General features: G+C 44.6%; 1 long non-coding RNA gene across 1 annotated transcript in view; it reads right to left on the bottom strand.

Moving 5' to 3' along the window:
• Positions 1–15,673, bottom strand: part of LOC146404205 (uncharacterized) — a 51,077-nt gene that overhangs the window by 12,217 nt on the left and 23,187 nt on the right. Inside the window, exon 2 of the long non-coding RNA XR_014844573.1 lies at positions 9,991–10,081. This is a non-coding gene — a long non-coding RNA (uncharacterized LOC146404205). The remainder of the gene's footprint in view (positions 1–9,990; positions 10,082–15,673) is intronic.

Raw genomic sequence — 15,673 nt, 5'->3', positions numbered from 1 at the left:
CTTGGATCTCTTACTGCCTAACTGTGTGAACTTGGACAAGTATTTCATCCCTCTGACCCCCCCCCCTCCATCTTTAGAACTGGTTTAACAAAACGAGCCAGGCATACATGGTCTGAGGTTCAAATATGGGGACACTCTGTGTCCAAAAGCACCTTGTGGATTCTAAAGGCTGCTCCCAAAGAAAGTGTGTCCTGGTGCTGCCCCTGCCAGCTGGTCCCATGGTTTCCCAGGCCAAACACGGCTCCCCTCTGGGCAGGCACTGGGGACCCAGGATGCAGCCAGGGCCTGGCTGTGCTGGCAGAAGGTGGTAGAGCTGGGTGCTTCCTGCCAGGATGAGGCTTCAGATACCTTGTAGCTCAAGGATTTGGGGCTGGAGGGAGGGGGGAGGTAGGAGACCGAGGGGAAAGTGGCCCTGGGATGCAGCGGTGCCGGTTAGCAGGCAGGGTCAGGAACTCTGGCTTCAAGTATGAAAGCAGAAGGGCCCAGCCAAACCCCAAACCATTATCCGGCCAGAGTCAGGGAAGTGAATCAGAGGCAACCAGGAAGAAGCCTGAGGTTAACCTCACGCAGACTGCCAGCCATGGCAAGGAAGGGGTTGGGAGTGTGGGGTGGGGGGAACACCGGGGTCTGGGCAGAGCCTGGGTGATGTCCGATGACCCCCTGAATAAGTCATTAGGGGGTGGGCAGTGACTGGACAGCCTGAGACCCAGGTCAGCTGCCAGGCAGCCCTAGGGAGACAGCCCTCACTTCCCGGCAAGACCCTCCAGCCCCAGGGGAGGCACCCTCTACCATGGCAGCACACTGTTGTCCCCAGTTTCTCAGGCCAGTTTCTGGGGGTGACCAGGCTCTGCTGCCCTGGATGCTGGGACTGCCAAGGGGGCAAGGTGGACCATACCAGCCTGGAAAGCCCCTCGGTGAAGTGAGGAAGCACAGATGGGTGAAGTGAGGAAGCACAGATGGGTGAAGTGAGGAAGCACAGATAGGCTTGCTCCCAAAGCCCTGCAGGGGTTGTGGTGGCTGTGGCCCCATCCTTGGTCTGGGACCACAGGAAAGCCCAGAGGTTGACCCCCATGGCCCGGGGGAGAGTCCACATGGGCACAGATCTGAGACTAGGTGGCTTTGGGGCAGAAGAGGTTATGAACTGGGAAGTGGAGGAGGCTGGGTCCGGGGAGCTGCTGGGTGAATTTCTGGAGGACAGCTGGGTGAGAACGCCATGTTCCACTCCAGCCACTCGGGCTCACCAGCCCCCTCACTGCCCTGAGGTCCTGGACCCCCACCCCAGCCTCTGTACATGTGCACCTAGTGAAGTCTGGGAAGGCTGGAGCCTCATTCTCTTCCATTCACTCATTTCCACACCATTGCTAGACACTGAGCACAGAAGTGTGAGCAGAAGAGCCAGTGGGGGAAACAGGTATTATTCAACCACACAAATAAGTATCTAATCATAAACTGTAAATACAGGTAGGAAGATACAGGCACGGTGAGAGCTTCTAATAGGGAGCCTGACCCAGGGTGCAGGGCCTCACAGGCCTTGCGGGTGACTAAGGCAGAGGAAGCCATGGGAGGTTTCAAGCGGTGGGGCATGGGTTATTCCTCCCCCGTATCCAGTGCTGCCAACGGAACTGAGCAGTTTTCATTGACCGACTACCTGGTGTTTATGGGGCACTCGACAAAAATGCGATATTCATTCCTACAACAGCCCCATGAGCTAGGTGCTAATATCCTCTTTTATTTTCTTAGAGAAACTTAAAACATGGCCAGTTCATAGCAGCTGGTAAGTGGCAGAGTCTGGATTTGAACCCAGGTATGGGTGTTTTCAAAGCCCATGCTCTTGGCACATCACACCCTATAGGCATTTAAGAGATGCCTGTTGCACACATGGACAGCTTATGCCAGCCTGGCAGGGGCTGAAAGTCCCGGGGCCTGAGCATCCTCCGCCTTCTTCCCCTCAGAAGGGCTGTTTAATCTGGCATTGGGTAGCGGGTGTGCCTATGACAGACTTGTATTCTCTTGGCCCTGTTCCTAACCCTAAGTCCACCAGGAGAGGAGGAAGGCCCCTCCTGGGCAACATGCCCACCGCCTGAGCCTCTGGGAAAGGCCCTTCTCGACTGCCAGCCCTCCTACTGGCCTCCTTTAGCTTGGACCCTTTGAAGCCCATATGATTTCTCCCTGCCCACCTTTTGGGCATCTCCCAGGCCCCTGGTTAATTACTGACCCAGATGACATCTAGGCACGGATCATTCCAGCTGGTAATAGGCTTTGGCATCATTTTTATTTTGCCTGATGTGACCTTCTTGGATTGGCCAGGATTGCGTGAGCAAGGCTAGATCAGGATCACCAAATGTGACATCTCACATGCAATATTCTGGGAAGATAGGCCAAAGGCTAAGGAGTGGACGGCACAGAACTCTCCCACTGCCCATGAGGTCTGGGAGAGCCTCAAAGAGGCATCATGATCAGGAAGCTCAATCTGTAATGGTTCTCCTGAAAGGAGCTCCATGTCCATAGGCAAGAAGCCACTCTGACAGTCTACTTTTCCAAAGAAGAGCTTCAGGCTTGTAGGCAGTTTGGCACAGAGCCTATATTATATTCAGAGTATTTTTCTATAGCAGCAGCAACAACAGCACCCTGGGGAAGGAGTAGAAATCAGATTTCCAGAGTTGCTGCATTATGTCATTTTAAATGTCTAGTTTTAACAACAAAAAGATTACAAGGTATTTAAAAATACAACAGTATGTCTCATACACAGGGGAAAGAAGCAATCAATAGAAACTATTTCTGAGGAAGCCCAGACTTTGACTTATTAGGCAAAGTCTTTAAACCAGGTGTTTTAAATGTGTTTAGAGACTAAAGGAAACCATGTCTAAATAACTAAAGGAAAATATGAGAGCAATGTCTCACCAAACAGAGGAGTATCAACAAAGATGTAGAATTTTTTTTTTTTTGGTCTTTTTGCCATTTCTAGGGCCACACCCGTGGCATATGGAGGTTCCCAGGTTAGGGGTCTAATCAGAGCTATAGCCACAGGCCTACGCCAGAGCCACAGCAACGCGGGATCCAAGCCACGTCTGCAACCTACACCACAGCTCATGGCAATGCCGGATCCTTAACCCACTGAGCGAGGCCAGGGATCGAATCCACAACCTCATGGTTCCTAGTTGGATTCGTTAATCACCGCACCACGATGAGAAAGATGTAGAAATTATAAAACAGGAATCAAATAGAAATTCTGGGAGTTCCTGTTGTGGCTCAGCAGGTTAAGAACCTGACTAGAATCCATGAGGATGTGGATTCAGTCCCTGGCCTTGCTCAGGGGGTTAAGGATCCAGCATTGCTGCAAGCTGCAGTGTAGGTGGAAGATGCAGCTCAGATTCAGCACTGCAGTGGCTGTGGTGTAGGCCAGCAGCTGCAGCTCTGATTCGACCCCTGGCCTGGGAACTTCTACATGCTGCAGGTGCAGCCATAAAAAGGAAAAAAAAAGGAAGGAAGGAAGGAAAGAAGGAAAGAAGGGAGGGAGGAAGGAAGGAAGGAAGGAAGAAAGAAAGAAAGAAAGAAAGGAAGGAAGGAAGGAAGAAAGAAGGAAGGAAGGAAGGAAGGAAGGAAGGAAGGAAGGAAGGAAGGAAGGAAAGAAAGAAAGAAAGAAAGAGAAAGAAAGAAAGAAAGAAATTCTAGAGTTGAAAAGTACAATAACTAAAATAAGAATTTCCCCACAAGGCTTCAATAGTAGATTTGAGCATCCAGAAGAAAGAATTAGTGAATTTGAAGAAAAAATCATTAAGATTATCCAGACCGAATAACACAAAGAATGAAGAGGGACTTCCCATTGTGGCACAGTAGTAACGAATCCAATTAGTATCCATGAGGATGTGGGTTTGATCCCTGGCCTCGTTCAGTGGGTTAAGGATCAGGTGTTGTCGTGAGCTTCAGTGTGGGTTGCAGACATGGCTCAGATCTGGCATTGCTGTGGCTGTGGCTGTGGCTGTGGCCAGCAGATATAGCTCTGATCCACCCCCTAGCCCGAGAACTTCCATATGCCATAGGTGTGGCCCTAAAAAGGCAAAAAAAAAAAAAAAAAAAAAAAAAAGAAAGAAAGAAAGATGAACAGAGACCAATGGGATATCAACAAGCATAACAACATATGCGTAGTAGGAGTCCAAAAAGGAGGAGAGAGAAACAAAGGAGAATTAAGAATATTTGAAGAGGAGTTCCCACTGTGGCACAGTGTTTTAAGGATCCAGCATTGTCTCTGCAATGGCTCAGGTCACTGCCCAGGTGCAGGTTCGATCCCTGGTCCAGCACAGTGGATTAAGGACCCAACATTGCCCGGCTGTGGCATAGGTTGTAGCTACAGCTTGAATTTGATCCCTGGCCTGGGAACTTCCACATGCAGTGGGTGAAACCAAAAAAAAAAAAAAAAGAAAAGAGAGAGAGAATGTTTGAAACTTCCAAATTTGGTGAAAAACATTCACATTCATATCCGAGAAGCTCAGCAAACTTTCAAAAGGCAGAGGCTCTTGAAAGTAGTAAGAGAGAAGAGACTCATACAGTGCCAGGAATCCTTAATAAAATTAACAGCTGATTTTTCATCAGAAATCATGAAGTCCACATATGCTAAGCCACAAAACAAGTCTCATTAAATTTAAGTGGATAGTATTTGCAAATGATGCAACTGACAAGGAATTAACTTACAAAATACACAAATAGCTCATACAACTCAATAACAAAAAAACAAACGACCCAATTGAAAAATGAGCAGAAAACCTAAACAGACATCTCTCCAAAGATGACATACATATAGACAATAGGCACATGAAAAGATGCTCAATATCGCTAGTTATTAGAGAAATGCAAATCCAAACTACAACCACCTTACACAAGTCAAAATGGCCATCACTAAAAAAATCTACAAATAAAAAATGCTAGAGTGGGTGTGGAAAAAAGGGAATCCTCCTACATTGCTGGCAGAAAGGTAAACTGGTGCAGCCATTATGGAGAAGAGTATGGAGGTTCCTCAAAAAACTAAAAATCAGAAGTTCCTGCGTAGCACAGTAGGTTAAGTGGCTGCATTATCACTGCAGTGGATCAGGTAGCTGCTGTGGTGCAGCTTTGATCCCTGGTCCAGGAACTTCCACATGCCACGGGTGTGGGGAAAAAAAAATCTAAACTAAAAATAGAGTCACCATGTGATCTAGCAATCCCATTCCTGGGCATATATGCAAACAAAACTATAATTTGAAAAGGTACATGCTCCCCTGTGTTCACAGCAGCACTACTCACAATAGCCAAGACAGGGAAACAACCTAAATGTCCATCAACAGATGTGGATAAAGAAGATGTGGTATATATCAATGGAATATCACTTGGCTGTAAAAAGAACTAAATAATGCCATTGGTTGCAACATGGAGAGACATAGAGATTATCATATTAAGTGAAGTAGGTCAGAAAGAGAAAGGTGAATAACACATGATATCACTTATATGTGGAATCTAAAATATGACACAAATGAACTCGCTTAGAAACAGAAACAGACTCACAGGCATAGAGAACAGAATTGTGCTTGTCAAGAGTGAGGGAGGGTGGGAAATGGATGGATTGGGAGTTTGAGATAAACAGATGCAAACTAGTATATATAGAATGGATAAACAACAGGTCTTATTGTATAGCACAGGGAATTATATTCAATATCCTGTGATAAACCATAATGAAAAAAATATGAAAAAGAATAGATAAGTAGATAGATAGATATAGATAGATAGATAGATAGATAGACAGATAGATATCTGAATCACTTTGCTGTAGCAGAAATTAACACAACACTGTAAATCAACTACACCTCAATAAAATAAAAAATAAAAATAAAAAAAGTAAGAGATTATTGCCTGTGGTTCAGTGGGTTAAGGATTCAACATGGTCACTGCAGTGGCACAGGCTGCTGCTGTGGCATGGGTTTGCTTCTTGGCCCAGGAACTTCTGCATGCTGTAGGCATAGCCAAATAAAAAAAAATTAAGATAATAGAAAACAAGCATTTTTTTCTGACCACAATGATATAAAATTAGAAATCAATTATAGGAAGAAAAATGGGAAAGGCACAAAAATGGGAAAAGCACAAAAAAGTGGAGACTAAAAAACATGCTACCAAGAAAAGCCCAATGAGTTAATGAATCAATCGAAGAGGAAATAAAAAATTACCTCAAGACAAATGCAAATGGAAACATAACTCTCCAAAATCTATGGGATGCAGCAAAAGCAGTTCTATGAGGGAAGTTATAGTGATACAGGCCTATCTCAATAAATAAGAAAACTTTCAAATAAACAAACTGGCCTACCAACTAAAGGAATTAGAAAAAGAAAAACAAAGAAATCATGAGGTCTAGAAGACAGTGAGATGACATACTCAAAGTGCTAAAGGGAAAACTATCTATCAACCAAAAATTCTATATACAGCAAAACTATCCTTCAAATACGAAGGCAAAATTGACATTCTCAGATAAACAAAAAATGAGAGAGTTTATCAGGAAGCAGATCTGACCTACAGGAAATACCAAGAGAGTTGCTTAGGTTGAAATATAGATATGATAGATAGTAATTTAAACCCACATGAAGAAATAAAGAGCATAAGTATAGGTAAATACAAAAGACAGTGTGAATGTATTTTTTTTCCTATTTAATTTAAAAGAAAACTGAACAAAGCAATAATTACAAATATATGCTGATGGATAAAACAATGTAAAACAACATTATTTGTGATAATTACAGCATAAAGGAGGGGAAAGAATGGAGCTATATAGGGAGAAAGTGTTTGTGTACCATCAAAATTAAGTTGGTGTTGGGAGTTCCCTGGTGGTCTAGGGGTTAGGATTTGATGCTTTCACAGTTGCAGCCTGGGTTCATTCTCTGGTCTGGGAACTGAGATTCCCCATCAAACTGCTATAGGCCACAGCCAAAAAAAAAATTTTTTTTTCCAGTGGGTATTAGTCTAAACTTATTATTGTGATTTAAGATGCTAATGATAGTCCCCAGGGCCACCACTAAGAAAATAATAAAAAGTACATAATAAAGTAAATGACAAGGGAATTAAAATGGTATACCTGAGTATTTTTCTATAAAAGCCTCACTGTCCAGCTATCAGTGAAAAATTGGGGACCCTTAACCCCCTGAGGGGGAAAGAGGTACACACTGTCCTTGCCCCTTGACTTCATGTTCTACTCATCCCTTAAGATAAAATACCCAATGTTCCTTAGTTTTCAAGCGCTTCCCAGATAAGAACATGCTTCTTCCTCACAAAACCCTCTCATGGCAGGTTTTAGATGACTTTATGAATGAGGGCCCTGAGGCTCAAAGAGGTTAGGGAAGCAGCCCAAGGACACACAGCCAATAAGTATAAAAGGTGGGACTAAAATGAGGTCTGTCTTGTTCAAGTTCAGGGCTCCTTCCTCCATGGCTAAGCTCAGTACTTGGCCATCAGAGATGCCAGCTTCCTTTTCCTTTGTTCTTTTTCCTTACTTTTAATGATGGAAACTATCAACTATATACCAACATAAAGAGATAGTAAAATGAACCCAACACTCAGCTTCAACAATTGTGGCCAACCTTGGCCCATCTGTATCTCCACACACTATCTCCTGTTCTCCCCCTCATTATATTGAAGCACATCCCCAATATATCTTTTCAAATGTGAAATTTTCAATATGCGTCTTTAAAAGGCAAGGATTTGTTCTTAAAAACATAACCACAATACCCTTGCCACTTCTGAAAAAAATTATTAATACCTTAATATCATCAAATAACTGAGTGATTCGATTTCTCTGTGGGTTAAATTTTTTTTAGAGTTTGTTTGACCCAAATACTATTTATATACATTGCAACTGGTTGATATGCCTCTTAAGCCTCTTTTCATCCATAGGACTTTATGAGACCCGATCTCTTCCCCCTAGCAGTTTATTTGCTGAAAAAGTCTGGTCTATGTGTCCTGTAGGTTTCCTGGAATCTAGATTTTGCTGGTTGCAGTGCTATAGTGTCACAAGTATGTTCCTCAGACACCCATATTTCCTTTAAAATGGAAATAAGCAATATCAGATTTTATCTTTAAAAAAACTTAGAAACAGCTTAAATGTATTCTCCCATGCTAGGAGAATATATGCATAATGATGGTCAAGTGTTACCACAGAATTTTATGCAATTATAATTATACTTTTATAATTATACTTTTATTTTTTGTTTTTTGCTTTTTAGGGCCACACCCATAGCTTATGGAAGTTCCCAGGCTAGGTGTCAAATCGGAGTTGCAGCTGCTGGCTTAGGCCACAGCCACAGCAACGTAGGATCCAAGCCACATCGGTGACCTACACCACAGCTCAAGGCCACACCAGATCCCCAACCCACTGAGTGAGGCCAGGGATCAAACCTGCACCCTCATGGATACTAGTCGGGCCCATTTCTGCTAAACCATGACAGGAACTCCCAGTAATCATACTTTTCAAAGAATTCTGAGGGATATGAGAATGCTCATCATATAATATTAAGGGGGAAAAGCAGGAATAAAAAATATACAACCATACAGAGAAAAAGGATTAGAGGGAACCACTAATGGCAAGGAAAACAAATAATATTAATAGAGTCTATTGCCAAGGATTAGAATTAGGGTGGATTTTTTCCCTTTCTTCATTCTTCTGTATTTTCTAATTTTTTCTTCATTTTTTGAAGTTTTATTGAAGTTTCTGCTGTATTTTCTAATTTTTTTTTTTTTTTGGTCTTTTCTAGGGCCACAATCGTGGCATATGCAGGTTCCCAGGCTAGGGGTCGAATCGGAGCTGTAGCCACCGGTCTATGCCAGAGCCACAGCAACGCGGGATCCAAGCCACATCTGGGACCTACCCCACAGCTCACGGCAATGCCAGATCCTTAACCCACTGAACAAGGCCAGGGATTGAACCCACAACCTCATAGTTCCTAGTCGGATTCATTAACCACTGAACCACGGTGGGAACTCCTATTTTCTAATTCCTAATGATATGTCCGTATTTCCTTTACAATCAGAAAAAATAATTTAAATATCTTGTAAAACTTCTATGTGTGAAATTGTGATTTTCCTGAATTCATCCACAGGACCACAACATTTTACCTTCTGTAGCAAGAGGTAAACATACAAAGCAGTTTGACCAATTGAACAAATGGCTGGTCAGTTACTGGCTGGTCACTGATTGATGTCTCTGAATGGTCATTTTGGTCACAAAGACCATTTGCCGGTTACAGGGACACAGCAAGAGTGAATAACATTCTATCACGAAGGCCAGCAGGGCAGCCTCTTTGGTTTAGCAGGCCTGGCTGGTGGACTTGGGTCTTTAGAAGGCCCGGTTCCACTGCCCTGTGCCCTCCTCCAAATCACTCACCCAAGACATCACATCCACACAGCCACAGGGACATAAGCCCCATAGCAGTGAGGACAACTGCGGACAATTATAGGTACCTTGAGCAGGGCTGGGCCACTGCTGCAGCCCACTGTCAGAGGCAAGCCTGAGGGTCCCTCTGCCAGGGCAACAGGACCTGCAGGTCTGACCCGGGCAGAGGAAGAAATGAGAATTCCATTTCTGCTTTCAACCTTTTCCTTCCTGGTCTAGCCCAACCCAGAAAAGTCTCCTGAACAAAGGAGGCATCAGATATTGATCTATAAGAGAAAAGATTTGATTTTAGGATCTCCGTGGCCCTTTTGTGATTCTGACGTGAATTTTTTCTGGGATCAGTTTCCTCTAAAGCTCATGGGCCATTTGAATTATACCAAAGACAGAGACTTTTTGTTTCCTTGTAAGTAATCATTTAAATTATGTCCTCAGGTGTATACCATTGGATTGCGGTACAGATGTCACACACACACAGGCTGAGAGCCAGGCCATCACCCCGATTCCCCTCTCACAGTTCAACCCTTGGGGAGGCCCTCTAAGCGACCCATCTCTTCCATGTTGTTCTTGTTTTCCTTTAAGAGGAACCATACCTGACACTCAACCTCACCAGACTGGAACTCCATCCACAGAGTCGGCACACCCCCACTGAGCAGAGAAGGCGCTCGATTCACCTCTGCGGAGCTGGGGAGAACAAACAGAAAGAGATGATGAATACAAGTTCTAATTCAATCATTTCCCTCTTTATTTTTAAATAAAGGCACCAAACCATGAGCTGGGGCTTTTGTTCCAGTGCAAACACTCTCCATCAATTTTTCAGCACGACGTAATCTGATATGGAAATATCAGCAGAGGTCCAAAGAGCACATGCTTTACACAGCATTTGATTTTTGGCTCACAACAACAGATCATCTTTCCCAGAAATGATTCTCTTCATCCTTTGCATGATTTGACAGTGAGCAACTGTCTCATTAAAAAAAAAAAATCTTTTTTACATGAGCACCATTTTTTTTTTTACTTGAGCAGCATTTCTTTCACTGCACCTGCAGCACGTGAAAGTTCCCAAGCCAGAGATCAAACCCACGCCACAGCAGTAACCAGAGCCACAGCATTGATAACACCAGATCCTTAAACTCCTGAGGCACTAGGGAACTGCAGGGTGGGATTTTTTTAAGGAAAAAGCTAATGAGGACCAGCCCCTAACTCTGTGCCTGTTGGTTGTTGAGATGGCGCTGAGGGCGGAATGAGCACCAACTGGAGTCACAGGACCTGAGTTTAGCCCTGGACACCTTAATGAGGATCCAGGCCCATCTTCTCCAGGGTGAAGGTGGTGGAAGGAAGGAAGCCCAGGAAAATCTGCAGCTTAAGAAGGGTTTATGGGGAGTTCCCGTGGTTGTGTAGTGGCAACAAACCTGACTAGTATGCATGAGGACATGGGTTTGAACCTTGGCCTCACTCAGTGGGTTAAGGATCTGGCATTGCCATGAGCTGCAGTGTAGGTCGCAGATGCCGCTCAAATCCTGTGTTGCTGTGGTGGTGGCGTAGGCTGGCAGCTGCAGCTCTGATTTGACCTCCTAGCCTAGGAACTTCCATATGCTGTGGGCGTGGCCCTAAAAAGATAAAAAAATAAAAAAAAAGAAGAAGAAGGATTTATGGAAAGACTGGGATTCAGCCTGTAATATGATTTAGAGGTTACTAAACAATTTTGCATGTATTTATCACTTGGTCCTCACAACATCTGATGAAGTAGCACTTTTTACCATTTCATTTACATAGAAGGAACTGAACCCAAAAGAGGATACGTTACTGGTCCAGTGTAATGACAGCCCAGGGTTTTTATGCCAAGTTATTCCCAACTGGATTGTAACATCCTTGAGGACAAGAATTTTGCCATATTCATTCAGATCCCCATCAAACTGAACGCAGGATCAAGCTCAGAGCAGATACTCAATAAATGTTCACCTAGTGAAAGAATATGTATGACCTTGGACAATCCCTTTGCCTGTCCACACCTGAGAGTGCTAGGAAGATGGCCTTAACAGCCCTTCCCAACTGGGAAGAACCAACAGCAACAGCTCTCTGAGCTCTTCTGACATCTGTGTGTACTGTGTGTCAGTGGGGCAATAGTCAGAGCATCCACTCCATCCTGCACCCCTTCTTTCATTCAGCACCAGAGTCCTCGCTTCCTATCGTTGCTATACCAAGTCACCCCAAACTCTGTGGCTTAAAACAATACACACGTTTTCTCTTACAGCACTGGAGGCCAGAAATCAGCTTCACTGGGCTAAAAGTGAGGTATCGTGAGAACTGGCTCCTTCCAGAAGCTCAAAAGGGAGAATCCCTTTCCTTGCCTTTTTCAGCTTCTAGAGGCCACCTGCCTTCCTTGGTTTGTGGCCCCTTCCTTCATCTCCAAATTACACCACTCCAAGCTCTGTTTCCTTTATAGTATCATCACAGTTTATTCTGTGGTCAAATCTCCCCCTGCCGCTCTTCTAAGGACGGCGCTGATTACTTGAGGGCCCACCTAGGTAAGTAATGCTCACAGGATTAGGATTTGAATTTCTTCAGGAGGCATCAGTCAGCCTACTGATGACCATTTCACTTACAGTTTACCTTTGCATTGATATTTGCCTGTCTCTCTGGTAGACTGTGAACAACTTGAGAGCGAGGATTCTGCCCTATTTACCTCTGTCCTCTCAATTCCTAATATGATGCTTCACACACAGTAGGTGCTTAATAAATGAGTTTATGAAGAAATGACCCCATGCCCACGGATGGCTTCATCTTAAGGACCATCACAGTACAACATTCCAATGAAATCTAAATTTAAATTCAGGAGCTCCCGTCGTGGCTCAGTGGTAACGAACCTGACAAGTATCCATGAGGACACCGGTTCAATCCCTGACCCTGCTCAGTGGGTTAAGGATCTGGCATTGCCATGAGCTGTGGTGCAGGTTGCAGATGTAGCTCTGATCTGGTGTTGCTGTGGCTGTGGTGCAGGCTGGTGGCTACAGCTCCAATTTGACCCCTAGCCTGGCAATCTCCATATGCCACAGGTGCGGCCCTAAAAAGAAAATAAATAAATAAATAAATCTGACTTCAAAAAAGCCTTAAAAGATGACAGTCTTTAGCAAAATTCTCTTGGAGACTTAGAGGCGATGACATTACATGGCAAAAACTTCCTAAACATGCCTTGGAGACATTTCTCCCTTCCCTCCAGGCCCCTTCACTCCCCACTTGCTTGCCCATTCACTGCCTCAGGCAGCCAAATCTGTAATTGTTTCCAGGGAAAACACAGGAGCATCAGGATTTAATTTTGACAATACTTGCTCTCAACCAATGGCCAGGCTATCAGAGGGGAAAGCAAAAGCATTATCTGCTTCCTAAATTCTTGGGTGTGTTCCTGGATCTGTCTGCCACACAGCAGGGTCTGCAAGACATTCATGGTCTAGTCCCCTGTGGTCCCATTTGGACATATTTAGGACCAGACCCCTGTCACAAGCAGCAATTCAAGGGGAACTCACTCCAAGGAGTGGAGGAGAGAAACCTCTGACAGCCCATCTGGCTGGAAGGCTCAGGGACGTCCCACCACCCCAAGCCAGCCCAGCATCCCCCGTGCCAATGCCTTGAAGGCCTTCCTTCTTCCTTCTCCCGAATGAATGTCATCAACAACAACAACAACAGAAAGAGTCTGGGTGAAATCTCACTCCATTCAGGAACGCTCAGCTATAAATTCCTCATTCTCTGACGTGATCCAGCCTTTCTGATTCTCCAAGCTGTGCACACAGGCACTTTGCTGTATGGGCAAGTCACCCCAAGGGCATAAAAATGACAAGAGTTCCAATGCAGGATCTTCACCCGCATCTAAACTTCACAGCAGCTCTTTGAGGTAGGTAAACTGTTATCCCACATTTTTTCCGGGAAACAGCAAGCTTAAGTGACGTGCTCAAGGTCACCAAGCTACTAAATGATGGAGTCAGGATTCAAACCCAGGTGGTCTGGCACGATTAGGCAAACATGCCATCTTCCTGACTACCTGCATGGTGAGCTGGACAAATAAACTGCAGCTGCTCTTCATCTTGCTGTGTCTTCCATCTACCATTTTCAGGGATCCTGCCTCATACACAAAGGGCTCTGGGTCCAATTTCCTAACACGGGACCCTTTCTCTGGCATTTTCCCACCCTAAGGCCTGCCCCTCCTTAGCCTTGTAACCGAGCAGGACCCTGGGAGGCCTTCCCAGAGTGGGCCTCCCGCCCCGCACTCCTGCCCTCCACCTGCACTTTTATCTATAGAAAAACTTTAGTCAAAGAACCAATTTAATCAGAGAAGTGAAAAAATACAGAGAAAAAAGAAAACAATAATCATAACTCAGCCATTCGACAAAGTCAAGGACCTTCAGCTCTTCAAAGACTATAGATAATATTCTGAGCCATGTCCTGGAGGCTGTTTTGCAGGTGCTGAAGCCCCCACCGGTGGAAGAAGTCACTGCAGGCTGCCCCCTAGCATGTAGACCCCAGACGGGTTGGAACCAGAAGGTTGATGACCCTGACTCCTAATGATGTCACCACCCACCAGTCAGGAAAATGTCCTTGAGTGATCTCACCCTGCTCCTCAAACATTGTAAGACTCCTCACTACCTCCTCTAAGGGGGGCACAGTCTTTGAGGCACTAGCCTGCTGTGTCCCCCTCCTTGCCTGGCAACTGAAGCTACTTCTTCTGTTTCCTCCAACTCTGCCTCCGCATTTCTGTTCAGCATCGGTGTACAGAGGCAGCTGCGATTTCAGCAACCGCCTCAGAGGGCAGCTCCCAGGCCCAGGGCTCCCTTGAAGTCCTCTAGTGTCCTGGAGCTTGGGCCTCTGGATGCTTTACTGCCTCCTCCTCAATGGGTGGCCAGTCTCTGATCAGGCTGGGCTCAGCCTCTCAACTGTTTAGTCCTGCATTTCAGGCCACTCCTCTCCCTTCCGTTCACTGCAGGACAAGTGTGTCCATCTAGCCGAGTTAATAGCACCTGAGAGGCTAAGTTTAAATCCTAACTTCCAGGCTCAAACCTCACCAAGGAGTTTCTTAGACCTTTCAGTCTAGAGAGTTGGCATAAAGCTGCATGAGGTGGTCCTACATCTGGTACAACCAGTCCTGGATGGTTCATGGCTCCAAAGATTAGAATTCTGATCCCACTTATATCTGGACTCTAATATACGGCACAAATGCACATTTCCACAGAAAAGAAATGCATGGACTTGGAGAACAGACTTGTGGTTGCCAAGGGGGAGGAGGAGGGAGTGGGATGGACTGGGAATCTGGGGTTAATAGATGCAAATGATTGCCTTTGGAATGGATAAGCAATGAGATCCTGCTGCATAGTACCAGGAACTATATTTAGTCTCTTATGATGGAGCACGATGGAGGATAATGTGAGAAAAAAATGTATCTGTGTATGTGTGACTGGTCACCTTGCTGTGCAGTAGAAAACTTCATCATAAGGACCATCACAGTACAACATTCCAATGAAATCTAAATTTAAATTCAGGAGCTCCCGTCGTGGCTCAGTGGTAACGAACCTGACAAGTATCCATGAGGACACCGGTTCAATCCCTGACCCTGCTCAGTGGGTTAAGGATCCAACTATAATGGAAAAAAATAAAAATCATTTAAAAAAAGAAGAAAAATTCTGATCCAAAGGTAACCTCGGCTTGCTTACAGAAAGATCATGCCTTAAGTTCAACGTGGTTATTATGCTGTGTCGATGTTCACAGTCCCAAGTGTTAAAAAAGATTCCCCCCCTTGTCCATTTTAAAGGTCCCCTGTGCTGTTATAAGACAGTGTGCTTAGAAACTCCTCTACTGTTTGGGACTTGGGTCACTTCCAGCCTTTCACTTTTCTACACAGAATAAAACAGATTACTTTTTTGTTTGTTTAATTTTTGGTTTACTTACTTCCTCGTAGATAGGTCTCCTAAAATGGAATAGTCCGGAAGACAGGGACATTTTTATAGCTTTTGATACTGCTCATTTGATTGTTTGCCTTAAGGAATGACACACACTCCTGTGGTCGCAGCAACATAACAGTACCTATTTTCCCCCAATTCTTTTAATAAGAGGTTTATCATTTTTATTTGCTTTTAGTAGTTTAATATTTTTAAAATTATATCTTTAGGTTGTTTAGATATCATTTTTTACTGCTTTCAAGGCTGTATGTTTTTCTATGTGATATTTGTTTTTCCTTTTTATTTGGAAATACACTGTTCATCTTCTTTGGCAACTTACAGAGTGGAATCC

Source organism: Sus scrofa, chromosome 4 (assembly GCF_054392235.1).
Source record: "Sus scrofa isolate SSC_HxYL_T2T_F1_AM1 chromosome 4, Sscrofa_HxYL_maternal_Yorkshire_Landrace_v2.0, whole genome shotgun sequence".
Classification (NCBI taxonomy): domain Eukaryota; kingdom Metazoa; phylum Chordata; class Mammalia; order Artiodactyla; family Suidae; genus Sus; species Sus scrofa.
This window is presented reverse-complemented; position numbering and strand designations above follow the sequence as displayed.